Source organism: Amblyraja radiata, chromosome 36, assembly GCF_010909765.2.
Source record: "Amblyraja radiata isolate CabotCenter1 chromosome 36, sAmbRad1.1.pri, whole genome shotgun sequence".
Classification (NCBI taxonomy): Eukaryota; Metazoa; Chordata; class Chondrichthyes; order Rajiformes; family Rajidae; genus Amblyraja; species Amblyraja radiata.
This window is the reverse complement of record NC_045991.1, coordinates 1,328,514-1,334,445: the sequence shown is the minus strand read 5'-3', so window position 1 is coordinate 1,334,445 and position 5,932 is coordinate 1,328,514.

Sequence of the window (5,932 nt, the reverse complement as noted above, 5' to 3'; positions counted from 1 at the left end):
CGGTCCTAAAGGATTTCCCCTTTATCCTTAAACTGTGACCGCTTGTTCTGGACTTCCCCAACATCGGGAACAATCTTCCTGCATCTAACCTGTTCAACTCCTTAAGAATGTTGTAAGTTTCTATAAGATCCCCCCTCAATCTTCTAAATTCTAGAGAGTACAAGCCAAGTCTATCCAGTCTTTCTTCACATGAAAGTCCTGCCATCCCAGGAATCAGTCTGGTGAACCTTCTCTGTACTCCCTCTATGGCAAGAATGTATTTCCTCAGATTTGGAGACCAAAACTGTACACAATACTCCAGGTGTGGTCTCACCAAGACCCTGTACAACTGCAGTAGAACCTCCCTGCTCCTATACTCAAATTATAGCTCACTTAATGCGGCCTTCCAACATGAAAAGGTTCCCCACACCTGAACTAAACTGAAAACACATCTGGTTGTTCTTACAGGTAAGAGCTTAAGTATTTGGATCGTGGTTTTGCTTAAAGCAGGGATAATATTGATCGCTGAGCTAGCTGGATTCTTCATCTACAAGTATTTACAGTGGTAAGTGTAAATAAATCCACATTTTAATTTCCAAATCTATCCCTTTGTCATCTGCTTCTTATAACTGCTTCTGCCAGGTTAACGGGTCAGGCAGCATCTCTGGAGAACGGGAATGATTGGGTTAACATATGATGAGCGTTTGACGGCACTGGGCCTGTACTCGCTGGAGTTTAGAAGGATGAGGGGACACCTCATTGAAATTGTATGAATAGTGAAAGGCTTGGATCGAGTGGATGTGGAGAGGATGTTTCCACTAGTGGGAGAGTCTAGGACCAGAGGTCACAGCCTCAGAATTAAAGATCGTTCCTTTTGGTAGCAGATGAGAGGAATTTCTTTAGTCAGAGGGTAGTGAATCTGTGGAATTCTTTGCCACAGACGGCTGTGGAGGCCACAAGTCAGTGGATATATTTAAGTCAGAGATCGATAGATTCTTGATTAGTACGGGTGTCGGGGGTTATGGGGAGAAGGCAGGAGAATGGGTTTAGGAGGGAGAGTTAGATCAGCCATAATTAAATGGTGGCATGGACTTGATGGGCCGAATGGCCTAATTCTGCTCCTATCATTAATTACCTCATAATCTTATGACCAACGTCTAATACAACTGCAACTTTGACTTGGACTTTGTTGATGTGCTGTTAACTTGGTGTGATCTTCTGTTGCTCCAGGAGAGAAGATGTGACTATGGAGAAGGCTTCAGGAAACCAAGACACCAGTCTGACCTACTGCCTACACTCTGCCACCAATCAGGTAGTGGAACTCTGCATTTAATCTCAACTACAGATGATACAAAAGTGGGCACTAAAATCTGAAGTAACTCAGCGGGACAGGCAGCATCTCTGGAGGTACATGGATAGGACAAGTTTGGAGGGATATGGACCAAGCGCAGGCAGGTGGGACCAGTGCAGCTGGGACATGTTGGCCGGTGTGGGCAAGTTGGGCCAAAGGACTTGTTTCCACACTGTATCACTCTATGACTCTATATAGATGACGATGTAGAAACATAGAAACATAGAAATTAGGTGCAGGAGTAGGCCATTCGGCCCTTCGAGCCTGCACCGCCATTCAATATGATCATGGCTGATCATCCAACTCAGTATCCCGTACCTGCCTTCTCTCCATACCCTCTGATCCCATTAGCCACAAGGGCCACATCTAACTCCCTCTTAAATATAGCCAATGAACTGGCCTCGACTCCCTCTGTGGCAGAGAGTTCCAGAGATTCACCACTCTCTGTGTGAAAAAAGTTCTTCTCATCTCGGTTTTAAAGGATTTCCCCCTTATCCTTAAGCTGTGACCCCTTGTCCTGGACTTCCCCAACATCGGGAGCAATCTTCCTGCATCTAGCCTGTCCAACCCCTTAAGAATTTTATAAGTTTCTATAAGATCCCCTCTCAATCTCCTAAATTCTAGAGAGTATAAACCAAGTCTATCCAGTCTTTCTTCATAAGACAGTCCTGACATCCCAGGAATCAGTCTGGTGAACCTTCTCTGCACTCCCTCTATGGCAATAATGTCCTTCCTCAGATTTGGAGACCAAAACTGGACGCAATACTCCAGGTGTGGTCTCACCAAGACCCTGTACAACTGCAGTAGAACCTCCCTGCTCCTATACTCAAATCCTTTTGCTATGAAAGCTAACATACCATTCGCTTTCTTCACTGCCTGCTGCACCTGCATGCCTACTTTCAATGACTGGTGTACCATGACACCCAGGTCTCGCTGCATCTCCCCTTTACCTAGTCGGCCACCATTTAGATAATAGTCTGCTTTCCTGTTTTTGCCACCAAAATGGATAACCTCACATTTATCCACATTCATCCACAATGAATGAGAGATATGCAAACATAGTAGCAATGATAAAGGAAACAGGCCACTGTTAGCGGTTTGTTGGGTGAGAACGAGAAGCTGGTGCGACTTGGGTGGGGGAGGGATGGAGAGAGAGGGAATGCCGTGGTTACTTCAAGTGAGAGAAATCAATGTTCATACCATTGGGGTGTAAGCTGCCCAAGCGAAATATGAGATGCTGTTCCTCCAATTTAGCGACCGGGGGTATGAATATTGATTTATCTAACTATGTGTGAGAGAGATTGTGAGAGTGGGAGAGAGGGGTGTGAGAGTGAGAGTGAGAGCGGGTGTGAATGTGAGGGAAAGTTTGAGAGAGAGGGGGAGACAGTGCGAGAGGGGGAGAGAGAGAGAGAGTATGAAACTGCGAGTGTGAGAGATAGTGCATGAGTGTGATAGAGTGTGACAGAGAGAGAGAGAGAGAGAGAGAGTGTATGAGAGGAGAACATAGACAACATGGATGAACCTGGGTCTAAAGGAGTTCAGGAGTTGTGAACCTTGTCGCTGATGGTATTAAATGCTGGGCCACACCGCTCTGTACTAAACCCACAACTGCCCATCTGCTTCCCTTTCCTTCCAGAGCGCGGGATGTGGAGAGGACGGGCCGGCCCCAGAGGAGCTGAGAGGAGGTGGGGAATCGGAAGAGGGGGAAGAGCAAGCGGCCGTCTACGCCAACCTGCGGGAGCTGCCGAGCAGCGGAGACACCGTGCACAGTGGCGAGGGGGTGGAATAGGCTGAGCTCTGGTTCCAGTCCAAGCAGGGGAAGGGGTAGCAGGGAGGGGCGTGAGGAGGGAGCGCCGTGTTGTGGGAGGAGCGGTGAGGAGGGAGGGAGGAGTGGTGAGGAGGGAGAGCTACACCTGCCTTGGGTTTCATAGATTAATTAACCCTCTCTAGATGAAATAGTGGGATAACATAGAACTAGTGTGTGAACGGATGATCGATTGTCGGTGCGGACTCGGTGGGCCGAAGGGCCTGTTTCCACGCTGTATCTCTCAACTAAACATAGAACTAGTGTGTGAACGGGTGATTGATGGTCGATGGGGACTTGGTGGGTCGAAGGGCCTGTTTCCGTGCTGTATCTCTTTAAAAAAGCATTTGTTTCTGTAGAACATAGACTGTTCCATGGGTAACCATTGACATTGACAAGAATTGCTTCTATTGACACTGGTCAAATGATAGTCTGTTAAACATACAGTCTTTATCAGCAGTTACAAAATAGACGTAGCTATTAAATGAAGACATTTATTTTTTGAAAATCCTGTGGGATTTTTGCTAATGCTATTCTGAAACTCTGAAACCCCCTTTTGCTCTTGTCGTGGCCACGTTCTATAACAAGTGTCATAGCAATCAACTCTCTGTGTATGGCATTGGTGAGTAATACTAATAATTAAATGCAGACGCTGTAAATCTGACAAAGGTGGCGCGGTGGTAGATTTGCTGCCTCACAGCGCCAGAGACCCGGGTCCGATCCTGACTGCTGTCTGTACGGAGTTTGGACGTTATCCCCTTGACCTGTGTGGGTTTTCTCCGGGAACTTCGGTTTCCTCCCACACTCCAAAGACGGGCAGGTTTGTAGGTTAATTGGCTTGATGTAATTGTAAATTATTCCTGCAGTGTGTAGTGTGCGGGGATCGCTGGTCGGCACTGACTCGATGGGCCGAAGGTCTTGTTTCCGCGCTGTGTCTCTAAACTATAACTAAAACTAATCAGTCATGGTCACCGAATAGTGGAGCAGGTGCAAGATTAATCCTGATACTATTTTTATATCATTACATGTTTTCTGCAGAGGATTTGGATTTGTTGCATTTGTAAACAACGAGATTAAAATGCTAAACCATCACATGTCTCAGAATTAAGTTCTAAACATCTCTCATTTGATTTTTGGTCTCCTCATTTGAGGAAGGACATTCTTGCTATTGAGGGTGTGCAGCGTAGGTTCACCAGATTAATTCCCGGGATGGCGGGACTGTCATATGATGAAAGAATGGATCAACTGGGCTTGTGTTCACTGGAATTTAGGATGAGAGGCTATCTTATAAAATCCATAAGGGATTGAACAGGCTAGATGCAGGAAAACTGTTTCCGATGTGGGGGGGGGGGGTCCAGAACCAGGGGTCACGGTTTAAGAATAAGGGGTAGGCCATTTGGGACTCAGATGAAGAAAATAATTTTCACCCAGAGAGTTGTGAATCTGGGAATTCTCTGCCACAGAAGGCAGTGGAGGCCAATTCACTAGATGTTTTCAAGAGTTAGATTTAGATTAAACTAAAGCCTTCCTATTACATTCCTCTCTTGTAAAAGTCACGATTGTGTCCTTTCTAGAGCTTCCATTTTTTTAAATTTCAAAATATACTTTATTTGAGAAATAAATATATCCAATACATGATCCTTACAAGACTCCATCCAACATTCTCGGAGACTATACATACATTCAATAATGTTTACACATATTTATCCCCCACCCTTGCCACTCATGTTGCCCACTCTCGTGGAATCCCTTCCCTTATTTTTGAGGGATGTCTCCACCACACCCAGCCCCCCATGTCCAGCAGCGGAAGGACCCAAGACTGTGGTCGTCCCCCACCGGGCCTTATTTTATTATCAAAAAATATAATCAATTATTAAAAATAATATTTACAATACAATAAAACAAAACAGAACCCACCACCATAATACAAGACAATAGACAATAGGTGCAGGAGTAGGTCATTCGGCCCTTCGAGCCAGCACCGCCATTCAATGTGATCATGGCTGATCATCCACAATCAGAACCCCGTTCCTGCCTTCTCCCCATATCCCCTGACCACTATTTTTTAAGAGCCCTATCTAGCTCTCTCTTGAAAGCATCCAGAGAACCTGCCTCCACCGCCCTCTGAGGCAGAGAATTCCATGGACTCACCACTCTCTGTGAGAAAAAGTGTTTCCTCGTCTCCGTTCTAAATGGTTTACTCCTTATTCTTAACCTGTGTGGCCCCTGGTTCTGGACTCCCCCAACATCGGGAACATGTTTCCTGCCTCTAGCGTGTCCAAACCCGTAACAATCTTATATGTTTCAATGAGATACCCTCTCATCCTTCTAAACTGCAGAGTGTACAAGCCCAGCTGCTCCATTCTCTCAGCATATGACAGTCCCGCCATCGCGGGAATTAACCTTGTAAACCTACGCTGCACTCCCTCAATAGCAAGAATAGGATATCTTATACTCATGCCCACTGTGCCAGTGATAGACAGCTATTTTAAAATTCTCAACTGTGTTTCAGACTCCCCTCCCTCAATCTCCATCCCTTCACCCCTTCATCTCAGTTGATGTGCTCCCTCACAGCTCCAGGGACTCGGGTTCAATCCACAGTGGTGTCTGTGGACAGTTTGCACGGTTTACCTGGGTGCTTTTTGCTTTGTGAGGTGATCAGGAGGAACAGGTAAAATGCTGAAAAGGCTCAGCAGGTCAGGCAACATTTATGCAGAGAACCAGTTCAGTTTTGAAGTCAAAAAGATTTTTAAAAGGAAAAAAACAAGTTTGCTTTAAGTTGCAGAGAGGTGGGGAGG